At 44.9% G+C, this 18,549-nt stretch overlaps 1 long non-coding RNA gene across 1 annotated transcript in view; it reads right to left on the bottom strand.

Moving 5' to 3' along the window:
- Positions 1-234: 234 nt before the first annotated feature.
- The window catches only part of LOC147027739 (uncharacterized), a 19,593-nt gene continuing 1,278 nt past the window's right edge, over positions 235-18,549 (bottom strand). Inside the window, exons 2-5 of the long non-coding RNA XR_015057238.1 lie at positions 11,762-11,890; positions 11,523-11,627; positions 9,696-9,743; positions 235-364 (exon numbers count right to left, since the gene is read on the bottom strand). This is a non-coding gene — a long non-coding RNA (uncharacterized LOC147027739). The remainder of the gene's footprint in view (positions 365-9,695; positions 9,744-11,522; positions 11,628-11,761; positions 11,891-18,549) is intronic.

The raw sequence follows: 18,549 nt of genomic DNA, 5'->3' as shown, positions 1-18,549 counted from the left end.
AGAAAAGAGACATTCTGAAGTGCTTTGCACAGTGGAACAACGCACGAAGTTCAAATATTAAAAAAAAAGACTTTTCATCTCAACACTTTATCTTAACAAACGACTGATGATTAACTAAGCAACCCCAACCCCCACCCCCCCCTGTCTCATCCAGAAAAAAGTCACTTAAACAATTATTATACAGTCTTTATAAAACAAACAAGGCCGGCAGGATAGCCGAGAGGAAAGCACACTCACCTCTAAGCTGTCCACCCTGAGGTTAGAATCTCAACCCAGCTATAAACTGTCATCTGGTGTTTTGCATGCAGGGTGATTCATCAATGTGTGTGCCATCCTCGGATGGACGTTGAGATAGGTGTTCCATCTGCCGGCATGAGTTGGTGGATGTTAAAGATCTTATGGTGTATAGTTCGTGAGGAGTAGGTGAGCTATCGCATGAACAGCACCCTGAACAGTTTACAAATTTCAGAAAAATTACAAAATACATGATGTTATGACTATACTGTAGCTTCAATCGAGTGTTTGGCTTGGCCAGCCGTTACTCGTCAAAGACATTGGTCAAAAACGATCTCTGGGTGACCCCACAAGAAGGCTGGAAAAAGTGGTGGCATTTTAAAAGTGGTGGTCAACAAGTTGGAAGAGTTGCCTTTCTAATATATACTGTATGTCATTTTGAGATGAAGAAATGAAAGTGCACCGATGGAAGCTATAAAGTTTGAGAAGTCAGAGTTTAAAATGGATTTCAAGTGCTTATCCATCCATCCATCCATCCATCCATTGGAACCATACTCTGTGCAGAGTGTTGGTGCTGCCTAAGCAGTCTCCTTGGCTTGTGGGTACAATCCTGGACGGGTCACCACTCCGACACAGGATACCAGCAAGCTGGTACTCATTTTGCTGACCTCTGAAGGATGACAGGCAGTCAACCCCACCTGGTATTAATTCAACAGCCGAGAGGGATTTTAACTCAGGATCCCAAACCCACAAGAGCTTATGTAGGTTTAATATTATGTTGCATTTGTTGGAACTGAAGTTTAAACAATTGACTTCATCAGTCGTTGGTATGAAGTCAGCCATTCACCGAGCCAGGCGTTTTAAACCCCTTACCAGAAATCTTAAAGTCTTTCTAGTGTTAGTTGTTAACTCAAAATCTGCCTTCATAGAAAGTGATGACACACAAAAGCAATTGATATTATGAGTAAGTTCACACTTGCAGCTTCCCAGAAACAATATTTACAAGTAGAATTCTTTACTTCCCTAGTGCAGTGGTTGCAAGTCCTATTTGAGTTCATTGTTCTCATAAGATACATCAGGTGAAAAGATTTTGTAGAAATTTTCAAGTCAAAGATTGATTGATTTTGATGCTTTACAAATGAGTTCAAACTTTCCCAGATTGCATCCGTCATTAATCAGAGCACTCCGTGCTCCACGTCAGTGTTTCTTGTCTGTGCGTATTATCTGACATCTTGTAGACTTGTTTTGACTATGGAATGCCTTGTGAATCACCCTTCATGTTCGTTGTTTTTGGGGTTTTGTTTTTTGGTACATTTGTATAACTACCAGGAAGCCGAATACTTGGAAATTTGTCGAATGCTGTAGGTGGTGCATCTCTGCTCAATGCCAAAATAATTTGTAATTTTCTTCTTTCTTATTCACTGTATGACAAGCAAACTCAAACTCAGGCTATGCTGTATGTACAAACAGCGTGTTTGTGTGTGTGTGTGTGTGTGTGTGTGTGTGTGTGTGTGTGTGTAGTGTATGTGTATGTGTGTGTTTAGTGTATGTGTGTGTGTTTAGTGTATGTGTGTGTGTTTAGTGTATGTGTGTGTGTTTAGTGTATGTGTGTGTGTTTAGTGTATGTGTATGTGTATGTGTATGTGTATGTGTATGTGTATGTGTATGTGTGTGTGTGTGTGTGTGTGTGTATGTGTATGTGTGTAGTGTATGTGTGCATGTGTGTGTGTGTGTATGTGTGTGTGTATGTGTATGTGTATGTGTATGTGTATGTGTATGTGTATGTGTATGTGTATGTGTATGTGTATGTGTATGTGTATGTGTATGTGTATGTGTATGTGTAGTGTGTGTGTGTGTGTATGTGTGTGTATGTATGTGTGTGTGTGTGTGTCTGTGTATATGTATGTGTATGTGTATGTGTGTGTGTGTGCGCGTGTGTGTGTGTAGTGTATGTGTGTGTGTGTGTGTGTGTGTGTGTGTGTGTGTGTGTGTGTGTGTGTGTGTGTGTGTGTGTGTGTGTGTGTGTGTGTGTGTGTGTGTGTGTGTGTGTGTGTGTGACCTCATTTGACATCAATGTTGTAATGATAATTACCATATTGTACTTTTGAATGATTCTGGTTCTTGTTTAATTTGACTGCTGAAATGTATGAGTTCCCTGCCAAGGAGCTTCAACAGAGGAGGAGGCAGAGGAGGTGGTGGAGGAGGGGGAGGAGGAGGAGGAGGAGGAAGCGGCCATTTTGCACATAAAAAGCCTGTGATGGTGTTGCCACTCATGGTTGTTTGTCCAAGCTCTATCCTTTTAAATGCTGAGCATTATACAAGGAAACAGCATGGACCATTTTAAAAGTAATTGGTGTGACTCGGCCAGGGTTTGAACCACCGACCGACGAGACTCAGGGTGTGGATCACCGAGTCTGGTCAAAGACTGATTTAAAATTCATTTTAGCTAGTTCTACAATGATGAAGATTCATTTACAACTAGCAGATACAACCCGTCGCTTCAATGATGTGAAGATTGAGGGGAGAAAGAGAGAAAGAGAGAAAGAGAGAAAGAGAGAAAGAGAGAAAGAGAGAAAGAGAGAAAGAGAGAAAGAGAGAAAGAGAGAAAGAGAGAAAGAGAGAAAGAGAGAAAGAGAGAAAGAGAGAAAGAGAGAAAGAGAGAAAGAGAGAAAGAGAGAAAGAGAGAAAGAGAGAAAGAGAGAAAGAGAGAAAGAGAGAAAGAGAGAAAGAGAGAAAGAGAGAAAGAGAGAGAGAGAGAGAGAGAGAGAGAGAGAGAGAGAGAGAGAGAGAGAGAGAGAGAGAGAGAGAGAGAGAGAAGGCACAGGAGGGGTAGGGGAGCTAGGATGGGGTGAGGAAGGGGGAGCTAGGAAGGGGTAGAAGAGCGAGGAAGGGGGGTTGTTGGGTGGACACCAAACGATGTTTTGTAGACACGCGATGCCTCATCAAACGTCGCTATACACTCCAGGAAGGGGGGGGTGGGAGCGAGGAGGTTGGGGGAGAGGAGAAAGAAGAAGGGAAAGTGAAGGGGGTTGGGAGGAGGTAAGCGTGAGGGGAGAGGTTCTCGAGGATTGAACAAAATGGAGTACGTTAAAATAGTACGTTAATTACCCCAAGCAGAGACGGCCCAGAGAGAGAAGGGGGTTTGGGAGAACGGGAGGGGGTTGGGAGGAGGGGAGGGGGTTGGGAGGAGGTGAGGGGGAAGGAAGGCAGGGTGATGGGAAGGGAAGGCAGGGTGATGGGGAAGGAAGGGTTATAAAACATACCCAAACAACAACATTTATTTTTAACCACCGGGTTCTATGTAAAACCTGGTGAGAGCATTTAAACCCATGCCATCTACCTGGCAAATTCAAAACGAAACCATCAGTCCCCTTAACAGAGGGGAAGGAGTAGGCAGAGAGTGGGATAGGGGTGGGGTAGAGTGGGATAGTGGTGGGGGAGAGTGGGATAGTGGTGGGGGAGAGTGGGATAGGGCTGGGGGAGAGTGGGATAGGGCTGGGGAGAGTGGGATAGAGCTGGGGGAGAGTGGGATGGGGCTGGGGGAGAGTGGGATGGGGCTGGGGGAGAGTGGGATGGGGTGGGGAATGGGAGGGGGGAGGAGAAAGGGGATTCCGGCAGATGGGACGTCCAGTTTAACGTCCATCCAAGAGACAGCACACAAATTGATGAATCATCCTGCGTGTGAAACACCAGGATGAGAGTTTATAGCTGGGTTGGGATTCAAACCCAGGTGAGACAGCTTATGGTGAGCATGCGTACCTCTCGGCTATCCTGCTGTGATGTGGCGATTCATTGCATTGTAACAACGAAATACATTTTTACTCATTGTAATCATCTAATTTATTTTGTGTTCTGAGCACTAGACGTCCACACTGACAACCGTGTTGCGGTATCACTATGGAAGCATGTAGAGATCGAAGCTTGAAGAGCGCTCTGAGAAAGCACTCCACAAAACGGTTAAAGAAACTTTAAAAAACAACAAGTCTGAAGACGACGATGGTTCACGAGCGGTATTTGACGATGTAGATTGTTTCAGAAGTCAAGGATGAGACAATGTGATAATTTTTGACCAAGTTATAAAAATGATCAACATGATGTGGTACGAGTGACAAGTTATTAGCTGCAAAATGTCAAAACCCGGTTTCGTTCAACAACTTTAAAAATTTGACCTTTGCATATAATAACCTTTAAAGGTCACAAAACAATGTTGTGGACATTAAAATAAGGAAACAGGATACGTGCTATAGCTTATTGGAGTTAGTTCGTCGAAGAAGGTCGAAAACCCGGTTGGATTCCCACAACTTTGAAAATTTGACCTTTGTGAACTTTAAAGGTCAAAGGTCAAGGATTATGACCTTTGGTGCAAAACTTCCTCTGGAACATTCCAGGAACAATATAATATAACGTCCTTCTGGAACATTCCAGGAACAATATAACGTCATATTAGGCCATCAGCCGTAAGCTGTATCGTGCAGTTTCGTTCCACTCACCGGGGGGGGGGGGGGGTGGGGGTAGACAAAACCTTGATAATATGATAGTATATATCCAAATACATACGTATCCAAAAGTTCTCCACTCAAATAGCTGCAGTTATTGTGTTATAGTTATAGTCTGAGTTGGTTAAAAAGATATTCCAGTATGTCTATTTGGATCAACTATATCAAAGAAGGATTTAATAAAAATGTGGCAAAAACTATAACTGTATGAGAAATAGATTTCAATTAATAACAATATTAAAATAAAATCATTCATAATAAAATCAAAATTCATTGCAAACTCTTTAAAGGCCGTCACGTGGTCAATGGTTTTTCCCTAATTAGTTTTCAATATCAATTAAATTACTATTTTTTGTAAATAAACATACATAAACACATGTTTTGAGGGGGGTAATCTGAAATCAGAGGGGGTAGGATGAAATCGATTTCAGATTACCGGGAGGTAACTTAAAATCTTTACACCGGCACTCCGGGTACAATAGGCCCATGATCGAAGTTAGTCTTCCCGCGCCGGTACTCTCTGCTAAACGTCGTTCGTGACCGTCTAAGACAAGCCATTTGATTTGTTGACACTTTCTCTCCATTTATCCCATCTTACAGACGTAAAACGTTTGACTTCTTCGTTCGCTACATTGTCCTGGTGAATAATACACTGGGGAGCATCCTCACTGGCCATATTCATCAAAAATCGCCGATCAGCTGTCGGTGATTTCCTCCCTGCAGGAAGCTGCCATCTTGGCCAACTTAGCTGGTCACATGACAGTCTGACGTAATTTGCATACGATGTCAGCCGATCTATTGGCTGTCGAGGCGTCACGTGGCTCACACGTGATCCGAGTGGAGAAAATTCAAATGAGAGAGCGTGGGGAATGCATCGACTTTCAAGATGAAAATACACAATAACTGTAGCTATTTGAGTGGAGAACTTTTGGATACATATGTATTCGGATATATACTATCATATTATCAAGGTTTTGTCTACCCCCCCCCCCCCCTGATGAGTGGAAGGAAACTTGATTTTCAGGCACTTTCTGAGCCATGGCTGATGGCCTATATAGGCGATATGGCATTTCGCACTCCTCAGATTATCCATACTTTGATGAAATCAGCGTAAAAACAAACTTGAAGGGGGCACCACGGGCAAGGTGTTCGAGATAGAGCAAAATGGTTTCAAGACTTTAGGTGGGGAATGACCTCAAGATTATGCATAAAAAAATATTGTCATCCTAGCTCTCAAAGTTTGGGCGGTCATATGATTTTTATGTCAAAATTCGAAATTTTCTAAGTTCGTGACCTTGTGACCTTGACCTTGGGACGAAAATGAAAAAAAAAAAAAAATCGAGCTCCGTGGGGCTATGCAGGTGCCATTGGGCTAACCAAATACCGAAAACCCCTGCCAGATTCGACAAACCCCCTCAGAGAAGATGTAACTTGAAATCGGCTACCCCCTAAAAACACGTTTTTTGGGCGTGGCTCCGCCCATACTGGGCACAGCACGCCCATTCTCAGGAAAACACAACTAGATCATGATATAAACCTCCCACCCTAATTTTATCAGGATCGGATCAAAACTCACGGAGCTATGCTCGGGACAGAGACAGACAGACACACACCCATAACGAATATAGTGGTCACTTACTGACTCGTGAACCCCAAAAAACTGTTAAATATATATATATATATATATATATATATATATATATATATATATATATATATATATATATATATATATATATATGTATATATATATATATATGTATATATATACATATATATATATGTATATATATATATATATATATATATATATATATATATATATATATATATATATATATATATACACACACACATATATATATATATATATATATATATATATATATACATATATATACACATATATATATATATATATATATATATATATATATATATATATATTTCTTTGCCAAAGTGAGAGCCAAAGTAATGAAAGGGAAACGTGGTGGAAAATAAAATTGCACATTTTCAGCGAACCAGCTCCCATCCAATGCACCACAGAACAATGCAGGGCCAACACAGGTGAGTAGCTCCTGAACTTTGTTCAAGTCGATCGATTTTGAGTATCCAGTGTGAATATTGTAGAGTGGCTTAAGCCAGTGGCTTAAGTGGCTTGCTTGCTAAGTGGCTTAAGCACTCCAACGAAAAGGTTGATAAGGAATGGCTGGCTGGGCAAGCCATTACTGATCACAGATCGGTCATATAAACACTATGCACCCAAATACGCCCATGCGATGTCCGAATTGGACAAATGAACACTTTTTTGTTCGCAGTCTGAACTACTGCTGAAGTCAATAAAGAAGTTAAATTTTGAAATTCTGCTGAGATTAAGAGATTCTAGAGGTTATAAAATGTGCTGAAATTAAAGCATGAGTCACATTTGCTCTACGGCTAGGATACGGTGGCCGTACCCTCCCCCCTGAATTGACAGAAACGTGCGGCGGCCGCAGAGTTTCTGAGGTGGCCTCAGGGTGGCCCTATGCCGTATGGCTATCTTTTCCAGGCCGTAGGGGTCTCCGTGGAATTAAAGCGCGGAGTTATAACTTTTTTCATTTCTAGGTTGGCCGTAGCAATTTGACAAGCCGTAGCCATGACATAGATGTGTTCCACATCATACATAGGGCGTACGGTGGGCTTGCGTTATTTGTGCGTTTTCCGTAGGCTCTTATCAATGAAAAATGAATTTTTCCAACCCCCAAAAAATTACGGCGGCCGCACAATTTCCACGTTCGCCTTAGGGCCCCCTGCGGTCGCCTTGCGGGCACCTTGAGGCTACCTTGCATCTACCTTGAAAATTATATGGCCGCCGCAGGGACGCCCTAAGGTCACCGTGCGACATCAAATCAAAGACCGTACGGCACCCCCACGTTTTCGGTCTCCACAATTTCTAAATACCCCGTGCGGCTACCCAAAAAATAAAAACATATGTGACTGCTACATTGTGTGACCGTGGAAATACTGCAGCCACCCTATAATTGCTAGTGGCCGTAGATTTTTTAGACCCTACGGCCGCCGAGCCAAATGTGACTGAAGCATAAAGAAAGCAACGAACTCTGTCCTCTCCAGGCATTTCTAAGTATTGCAATGTATCCATTGATTTGTAGGTATGATGATCAGGCATTCGATGATATGAATGAGAAAAAAAACTTTATCGTGAAGAAATTGCTGTGGCCTGTTCTAAGTCAAGGCATTGTTGATGGCGGCAAGGCAAAACCCCCAAAAATGGCGGCTTAAGACTCTTGGAGCTGCCAGAGGGCTGACCAAGATGGCATGCCACCATCTTGGTAAGGCTTGTTTTGGTTTTTCGTAATGAGCACCCCGTAAATTATCCTCAAAAGGGTTGTTTAAATTCACCAAAGCACCTAGTTTTCATTCATGCACTACCTTTGGAGTTCCCTTTGTAAGCATGCGAAGTTTGGAGCTGCTCGATTTCATAGTTTTGGAGTTATGGAGGAGACGGATGGACTGACTGACACACACACTGACATTAATTAATATATATATATATATATATATATATATATATATATATATATATATATATATATATATATATATATATATATATATATATATTAGAACCTGGAAAGGTCAGACTTACCCATCAGATTCCATCTAGTTACAAAGTCCTAATCGTTGGAGTATCATCATGTTGATGATCTGTAATGGCCTATCCTGGTATACCTCATTCTTCACGTGACAACAGTACATCTTCTGCCAGGTTACGAGAGACGTTGAAAAAGTCTTTGTACGAGAAATTCACAACATAGTCTCAGACACTCCGACAGCCTTTTTCATCATATAACTATCCAACTACTAATTTGCAATTGGTCCCTAACTTTGACACCAATACAAATTTATATTACAGATGCTATATGATTCAAAAAGCTACATATATTGAACAAACATTTTCAAATGGAGCACCTCGCCACCATTAGAGCATTTAAATTGCATCAGTGGCAATAATGCAATTTAAGTGCAAGATGTGGCAATAAATACGAATTGTTGCTCCCAGCTTGCCGGCTCGATGATAGAAGATTCCATTTACATTTTTGCCATCTGATCTATATCCCCACCCCGTTTTGAATCCCTCAGTCCTTATACTGCTAGTAACAGGCACGGGCAACCTGCTAGTAAGTTATATTGATTAATAAGATGTTGGATAGGATGGTGCAGAGGTAACACACTTACCTCTGAGCTTTCTGGTCTTGGTTTGATTCCTGACCTAACTATAATAAACTAATGGCATGGAGCTATCACAAAGTGTGCTGTTCCTCCAGCGGGGCATTAGGCCTGTAGTTCCATCTGCTAGCATTAATTGGTGGACATTAATGATCCTATGGTCTCTTTCATAGAAAGTTAGCAAGTTATCACTGGCACTGTTACCAAATTCAAAATTCCTGCCACCAATTGTTGAACATCAGACTGAGTCAGCTGGTTTGTAGAAGACTTGGGCCAAAATTCCCTACACAACAAAGGAATTATTGGGGTTGTAGCAGTCAGTATGGTAGTCATAATCTACCAATATAAAATACAGTGTTTCACATGAACAGTACCCTGAACTTTACTCATCAGTGTATTTGTTTGTCCCTCATTCATAAGGACGATTTGTGTAGGGTTTTAAAGGCCAATTTTTTTTAACACAACTGTGTGTTCACTCTGGTCTATTTTTCAGGATAAAGAAAACTCAAAAAACATTTTTCATAAAAGAGTAATTACGTCTCTTTGATTGCAATTGTAGACGGTGACTTGCAAACCAAGCCTCAAGGGTGGTGTACAGAAGTGTTTTTAAAAATAACAATAAATACAAGGTACAGGGACGTGAGATTCGCTGCATGTGATGTGCAACGTGCACAGAGTAAAACGAGTGTTCATTTCCGTCTGTAGGATGTTCAATAAATAAAGATGTAAACACAGTACCTGATGCTAGGCCGAGGCTTCAGACTTTGGCAAGCTCACCAGGCTGTACTGTCAAAACAAAATGTCCCAGAAGATAAAGAAAATAGGGTCACATTTGAACATGTAGTGCTTTAAAATAATGCTTTTTCTTGCTACAAAACATCATATGTCTTTCAGTCTCCTTGAATATTTCAAATAAAAGAATTCCAACCCATCATTTTGACGGGCTTTTATGCTAGTAGCAGTAATGATTAGTATCAAATATATAAATGTCTGGTTACAATATACAAGTTGGGTCACGCGATCAACATCGGATGATTTAGACTTTCGTATTTTAGTGTTTTATTTGAACCTACTCATGATTATCCAACAATGGTGCGTCATGACCTCGGCTGGGAGAGGGACGAAGCTTTGACTGCGCATGGCTTTTAGGCCGGAAGATGACGCGAGGTTGGTGCTGGCACCGTTATTTATGTTTTCACATCACTTTGATTGAGAGTTGAAAGTTTTTATTGTAACGTCGACCATTCGCGTGTGAAAATTTGGGAAAATTGGCCCAGGGGGTAGTAAAAGTATAAGGAACAATCAAACAGACTAACATATATATATATATATATATATATATATATATATATATATATATATATATATATATATATATATATATATATATTCACGAGTGGAAAAGCCTGTGATATTTATGGGCGCACGTAACTCAACACACCACAGAGGATTACAATACACACAAAGTTATCAATTACATCAGAATAATTATTTGCAAAATATAGTACAGTCCAAGAAATGAGTCTTTTCCTGGGGAGGATTTGTGGTGAGAGGATCAATTTGTCAACAAAATACACAATTTATATGTTAGACACAGTCACATTACTTCAACAGATGCCATCTTCAAAACAAAATCAACTACTACAACTCCAATAACAACAAAAATCAGGCAAATAGCTCATCCCTTTATTTGAGTTAGTTACGTAAAAGGAAAACCCTTCTGTATTTTCTTCTGCCACCTCTTCCAACAACATGTTTCCCTTTGATGCTTTTATTATTTGAATGATGATCATTTTATTTGACAGGTTAATCTATTTCCATGGATCTCTTTCCACTGATTGCCACTCAGATTCTCCCGTGAAATACATTGCATATTGGAATGAGAGCATCATAATGGCCTGAGTCCAGGATACCACTGTATCACACAGAGACCGACCTTTCATTGACTCTTCCTGTTATGACAATAGGTTGTGCAGCGAAATGCTGTTCATTTTGAAGTAAACATTGACTGGCAAATTGTCCATCTTACATATTGCCTTATCTCCAGGTTATCTGCAAAAACGCCAAGTCGCCCATTTATGCCCGATATTGGTTTCTTGTAACTACACACTATGAAATTTTTCTGTAAGGATCACTGGGCTGTGCCTGGATGGGTTTGAGGGTTGTGGAGTAGCAGCTGAAACCCAACCCCTATCCAGGTTCCTCCTGATGACTCCATCTGTGCTCTTTACTTCTTTGCGTTCCTTCTTGGTCTTCCGTTTTATACAGGAGGGTAAAGCGATTTTTAGCATTCCCACCAACAGGAGGGTAATGCGATCTTTATCATCCCCCCAACAGGAGGGTAAGGCGATCTTTAGCGTTTCCCCCAACAGGAGGGTAAGGTGATCTCTAGCATTCCCCAACAGGAGGGTAAAGCGATCTTTATCATTCCCCCAACAGGAGGGTAAGACGATCTTTTGCATTCCCCCCAACAGGAGGGTAAGGCGATCTTTAGCGTTTCCCCCAATAGGAGGGTAAGGTGATCTTTAGCATTTCCCCCCCAACATTAGGGCAAGGCGATCTTACCTCATTTCTAAGGAGTGAATGGATTCAGGCATGAGGTCAACTGGGTTGTGATGGGTTGGAGCTCCACTCCAATCACCAGAAAGCGCATCCACAGCCTGGGTGGTTCTGTTATCATGCATCCCACCATGTGCACGAATGCTTAGCATGCCATAGGCTAGATGACCAGGCCACGACACGTGGGAAACGGTCATCTGGCTTCTTTGTGGTGTACCATACTTCAAAATGCCATTTTTACTCACCAAAAGACCCTTGTCTTCTCTCTCTCTCTCCTCCCTCTCTTTCTCTTCTTGGTGATGTCATTTCACTGGGAAAGAAATGAGATGCCTTCCGTTTCAGCAGATCTTAATCACCTTCACTGAAGACGACCTCTTGAGCATGCAATATAACAAAAGACAAGATAAGAGACATGCCAGAATAACCTAACTTAACAATCACATCAAACGATGCCCCAATTACATAAAGAAAATTCCCTCCCCAGGGTAAAATATACATTCTGAATGTATACGGTCGTTAGCAGGGGTCCGTTATAACCGACGTGCCTTCTGCAGAGGTCTGACTGTATTTGTAAACATGCAAGCAAACTATACATAATTTGGTGTGGGTGTGTTTTTTTTGACTTGCATGCACTCCCAAACCACATTGCACGTGCTTTACTAACTCCTATCAGAGGAAGAGACAATATTATGATCGCAAAAGAAGCAGGTGTTTCTCATGCTCAAAATATGCATCGTAACACATCACTTCACACTGCCCGTAAACGATAAAAGGTTACTACTTCCGACTACTGTACACCATCCATAAATGATAAATATACCATCACAGATGGGGATTCCCCCACCATTGAATGAAAAAGGTCATACATATTCCAGATAATGAGGGAGGTGAATTGGAAACAAGACACCATTTGGTCATCATCTCGAAAAAGTTCCCCAGGGGTGAGGAACGTAGTAACCAAAAATAATTGAAATCAGATAAGCGGTTTTCCATTTATAACAAAAAACATCTTTTGGTGGCCATCTTGTATCCGGCCACACCCAAAATCAATAGGGTTCTTCCTTTTCAGGTGGTACATGTGTGACCAAATTTCAAATCGATATGGCGAACAGTTTATGAGTTATCACACTCACAGCTGGGTAATTCCACGTAATAATGGACATGAAGCAAAAAATTTGAAAATGTATTTTTCAAAAGGATTTCTGTTGGACGGTGTTTAGTGAGGTCTGAATTTTCATAATTTATGCGATATTTACTCCGTGGATGATGTCACGTGATTTGGCGGCCATCTTGAAAGAACTGCCTCAACGTCTTCCAACGGTAAGTCATTCTGTCTGTTATCATTTTGTCGAAAATATGGCTATTTCATGAATGTTTTAATCCGAAGTAGTATTTGCTGATGAATATTACTGATATAGGATCAGGCTGTAACTGTGCTGTGTCACGTGATTGGGTTTTCGTATATCATGCCTCGCCCGCTAGGGGTGGCAGAACTGTGCTTCCGGCTGCGCAATAAAGCAGAGTAGATGGTGGCCCGCGTGCTTCTTGCGTCCCACCGCACCTAGTACACACTAGTTGGCTGACGAAGATGGGATCATACGGACTTATGCCCGTTTTCGACGGGGACGACTTCGAATCGTTTTCAGAGCAATTGGATTGCTATTTCCACGCGAACGATGTGGTCGACGAGGGCAAGCAGAAGTCAATCTTGCTCGCTTCGCTTTCGCCGGAGCATTATCGGCTGCTGGGTGATTTAGTGGCACCGAACAGGCCCCGGGATGACGGGCTGGCGTTTCGGGACATCGTGGAGAAAATGAAAGCACACATGGCGGTTGAGCAGACTCGCGGGGATGTTCGAGCCATCACCGGCCACGCGGGGTCGCGAGTACCCCGGGACGCGCGCACGACCTTCGATGCGGGTCGGACGTCGCCGCGCGGCCACGCGTGCGGCGGGGTGACACCGCGGACATGCTTGGGATGTGGAGGTCGACACCTGCGCCATGCATGCCCGTATAAAGGCAACGTGTGTTTGAATTGTCACAAGGTGGGTCATTTGGCGCGTGTGTGCCGTGGGGCTTCGGCCACCGTTAAAGTCGGGGACGGCGATGTGCGACGCGACTCGGGGCGGAACCAGCGGCCGGTGTTGAGCCTGGGTTCAGTTGGCCCGGCGACGGCGCGCCCGATGACGGTGGAAGTCGAAGTGAACAAAACGCCGATCACGTTCCAGGTCGATACGGGAGCAGCGGTGTCGCTCATTGGCGAACAGACCACGCGTAGACTCAACGGCTTGAAGCTTATCAGGTCAAACCTCGCGCTGTTCACGTACACCCGCGAGAAGATAACGCCAGTCGGGATGGCAGACGTGTCGGTGCGGTACCAAGGCCAGGTCGCCACGCTTCGGGTGTACGTCGTGCGGGGGAGGGGGCCGTCTCTCCTCGGCCGAGATTGGATGGCCCGCATCAGGCTAGACTGGGCCGCAGTTAACCTTGTGCAACCCGTGCCGAGCCAGTGGGAGGATCAGTTGGAGGAGATTCTTCAAAGACATCAACGGTTGTTTAGAGACGACCTTGGGAAACTCAAGGGCATGGAGGCGAAACTCTTCTTGAAGGAGGGGGTGGTTCCTCGGTTTTGTAAACCGCGTCCGGTGCCGTATGCCCTGCGAGACAAGGTCAAGGGTGAACTGGATAGGCTGGAGGCCTGTGGAGTGATCGAACAGGTGTCGTGCTCGGATTGGGCCACCCCGGTTGTCACGGTGCTGAAACGGAATGGAGACGTCCGATTGTGCGGGGACTTCAAATCCACAGTTAACCCGGGGCTCAGCGTGGAGCAATATCCATTGCCGTCAATCGATGAAATATATGCGCGATTGGCGGGGAGTCGATACTTCACGAAGCTAGACCTGCGTGATGCATATTTTCACCTGCCGATGGATCCCGGGAGTAGCGAGCTTTTAACAATCAACACGTGTCAAGGACTCTATCGATATACCCGACTCTGTTTTGGGATTGCTTCGGCTCCAGCTTTGTGGCAGAAAGCCATGGATCAGGTTTGCATTGGCCTGCCCGCTCAGACCTACCTGGACGATGTACTCATTGTGGGGAAAACGGCGGACGAGCATCTGGCGAACATTGCCCGAGTGCTGACAAAGCTAGAAGCGTGCGGCCTGCGCTTAAACAGGGACAAGTGCGCGTTCTTCAAGCAGCGCTTGGAATACCTCGGGCACATCATCACGCCGGAGGGGCTGTTGAAAGGTCCTCGGAAGGTGGAGGCGATTCAGCGCATGCCACCACCTCGCGACAAGACGCAGCTGCGCGCGTTCATTGGCATGGCCCAGTATTACCAAAGGTTCGTGCGCGGGCTCAGCTCACAACTTGCGCCGTTGACGCGGTTGCTCAAGAAGGACGAGCGCTGGGTTTGGGGGCCTGCACACCAGGTGTCGTTCGACCGCGTCAAGCGGCTGCTCACAGAGGATACGGTCCTCGTGCACTACGAGCCTGCGCGTCCGCTCCTATTGGCATGCGACAGCTCTGCATATGGCATCGGGGCAGTGCTCTCCCACAGGATGGACGATGGTTCCGAGCGGCCTATTTGTTTTGCATCCCGGACCCTGTCCACAGCAGAGCGCGGATATGCCCAGATCGAACGGGAGGCTCTCAGCATCGTCTGGGGTGTGCGGAGGTTTCATCAATATCTGCTGGGACGGCATTTCATTTTACAGACGGATCACAAACCACTTCAATTCATCCTGAGACCCGAACGCGGAGTGCCGGTGGTAGCAGCCGCGTGAATACAGCGGTGGTGTCTGTTTCTGGGTGCTTACGATTATGATATTCAGTTCCGAAGCACCGAGAAGCATGCTAACTGCGACGGGCTCTCACGCTTGCCGTGTGCGGAGGGTCCACCTGCGTCTGAGCTGGGCGACCGGGTCGACGTGTTTGCGCTAGACCAGGTCCAGAGCGGGCCGGTCACGGCCAGACAGGTCGCGGTGGAGTCGGCTCGTGATCCGGTGCTTGCCCGTGTCGTCCAGGCGATTTCTATGGGGAATTGGAGCGATCTACCTTCGACGCCGGCATTTCAACCTTTCACGTCACGCGCAGCGGAGCTGTCGTTGGTCCAACGGTGCATAATGTGGGGAATGAGGACCGTGATTCCATCGAGGTTCAGGCAGCGGTGTTTGGAAGAACTGCATGCCAGTCACCTGGGCATCGTGAAGACCAAGAGTCTTGCTCGTAGCCTGTTGTGGTGGCCGGGGTTGGACAAAGACATTGAGCAATTGGTTAAGCGTTGCACCACGTGCCAGACAGATGCTGATAACCCGCGTCGAGCTTCGGGTCTCTGGCCTGTGCCAGACCGAGCTTGGCAGAGGGTCCATGTAGATTTTGCGGGGCCGGTTAATGGCAAGATGTTTTTGATTGTGATTGATGCATTCTCTAAATGGCCGGAGGTGGTAGTAATGCAGCATACTTCAGCAAGCATTACGGTAGAGAAGCTGCGGACGATCTTTGCTAATAAAGGGTTGCCGGAGATCCTGGTCTCTGATAATGGTCCGCAGTTCATCGCGGGTGTATTTGATGAGTTTATGCGCCAGAATGGTATTCGACATCTAAGGTCCGCACCTTATCATCCTGAGACGAATGGCCAAGCTGAGTCGTTTGTCAAGATGTTGAAGCGGGCTTTGCGCAGGGGGGGGTGTTGCACCTGTGCAGATGGTGGTCGATGTTTTTTTGCTCCATTACAGGAACGCAGTTCATCCTGTCACGGGTGACTCACCTGCTATTCGTCTCTATGGACGGGCTTTGCGGTCCAGGCTAGATTTGCTGCGACCTGGAGGGTCGGTGAGTGGGGCTATGTCGCGTCCGACGCGGCTGTGCAGCTTCGAGGTGGGGCAGCGGGTGATGGTACGCGATTATTTCCACGGTTCCAAATGGGTGCCGTCGGTGGTCTCTGGGGTGCTGGGGCCGGCGAATTGCATGGTGCGGACTGATGGTGGGGGTGTGTGGAAGCAGCACGTGGACCAGATGCATGATCGCTGTTCAGCGTCACCCCCCCCACACCTCCCCGAGCCGAACGTTGCGGGGCCCCCACCGGTAGTCTCGCCGGCACCTGACGTTGTATCGCTGGGACTGGCTGGGCCAGCGCCGAGGGGGTCTTCGCCTGATGCCGTCCTACCCGGGGACGTCGAGCAGGCTGGGCAGTCGGGGGTAGCTGGTGTTGCGGAAAGTGCGAGTCCGGCGAGGATGTCACCTCGACCGAGCCGGGAGGCGTATGAGCCTGGGCTGTCTGGTAGCGCTGCCCGTCCGAGGCGGGTCAGGGTGCGGCCGCGGTACTTGGAGGATTATGAGTGTTGATGGGTTTCTGATGGTCATGTTGTGATTATCCGTTCGTTATGTGACGGGTCATTTTACGGGGGGAGGAGTGTGCTGTGTCACGTGATTGGGTTTTCGTATATCATGCCTCGCCCGCTAGGGGTGGCAGAACTGTGCTTCCGGCTGCGCAATAAAGCAGAGTAGATGGTGGCCCGCGTGCTTCTTGCGTCCCACCGCACCTAGTACACACTAGTAACTACTCATCAACATAGTTGGTCCATTTCTCTCTGTGCCTATAGATCAACATCAACGAGGTATATGCAAGCAATGAGGCTTATACAAGCTGTTAGACAACCAAATGTTCGCTGATGTATGTAAGAGATTGTATAGATATCATAAAATGCGCCCTAGCATTGACTATCCAATATGTGATCGCATGGGTTACGTCCGTTACATTGCTGAGTTACGTCCGTTACAGTGAACTTTTCAAAATATTTCAACAAACAACAGGCAGATCGTATCGTTGGAATATAGAAAGTATGCTACTAATGCTTAGTTTGCTTACTGTGAATGAAAGGTATACTACAAATTCGTTATTTCGCAGGATTTAAGAATTGTTACATCCGTTACGCCTCTTAAATATTGATTTTTGCTTTAGTAGTAGACTACACAGACGGGTTTGTACCAATATCAGAAAGCCATAGAGACTAATTACGATATGTAATAAAGAAACTCTCTGTAATATGGCCAACCTTTTCAAAATTTCAACATGAGTGATGCAATTTTTGTCTCAATGTTACGTCCGTTACGCTGGAATTACCCAGCTATAAATGTTGACGCCCGGACGGACGGACGGACAGCCGGACGGACAGCCGGGCGACCTGGGTGACAACAATATCCCCCTTCCGCCACGCGGCGGGGGATAAAAACCCATGGACACTTTTTGACTCACATTGCTATAAAACCTAAAAACACCATTTTCCTTGGGGAAGAGATAGTTCCGTGCAAGATCATGTGATGTGCCATTGTCTTTAATCATGTGACTCTCTGTGGGCAGAGTGAGGCAACACGGGCTGACTTTTGTTTTCGACCATTTTTGTTTATGTACATGTGTGAATAGCTTTGTCATTTTTACCTGGAATCTTGGCTTTGAGTTACATCAGTGCATAAAACTTCAACTTTCTAGCCCACCAAGAAAGTACAAAATATGTATATGAGTGAGTGAGTCAGTTGGTGAGTTGCATAACTTTATATGCTTTCATATGGCATTTGTAGTTTGTTTCTATCATGTGTACGTCAAAAGTTATAAAAGTTCAAAGCTGCACAATGACTTTATGGACACCTGTATATATGCCTTGTTGTACTCTTTTTGGCACGTCATGAACCATTGTGAATATCTCGTTTCGAATAACCTGTTGAACGTCTCTCATGCATCCTTTCTTGGTGCTGCCCAGTCAATCAGAGTAAGCATGGTCGTCATCTAAAGTGTTGAGGATGTCGTCTTTTTGCCATGAACTGGTTTACTAACTTCCCACCTGACTTTCCTAAATTCTTTATGGACCAAAGTTTCCATAATCTTTGGCATCTCCTGCAAAAAAATGGAGACTGGAATACTCAAAGCTGGTCAAATGGCTATCTATCCTCTATTGCTTTCAGTCAGGCCTGACTTCACCTCAGCTCTACCACATGTCCCTCCCCAACCCCAAAATAAATAACACATACAGAGA

The sequence above is a fragment of the Eptatretus burgeri genome, chromosome 4 (genome assembly GCF_056783735.1).
Source record: "Eptatretus burgeri isolate ZD-2024b chromosome 4, Ebu_testis_v1, whole genome shotgun sequence".
Taxonomy (NCBI): domain Eukaryota; kingdom Metazoa; phylum Chordata; class Myxini; order Myxiniformes; family Myxinidae; genus Eptatretus; species Eptatretus burgeri.
This window is presented reverse-complemented; position numbering and strand designations above follow the sequence as displayed.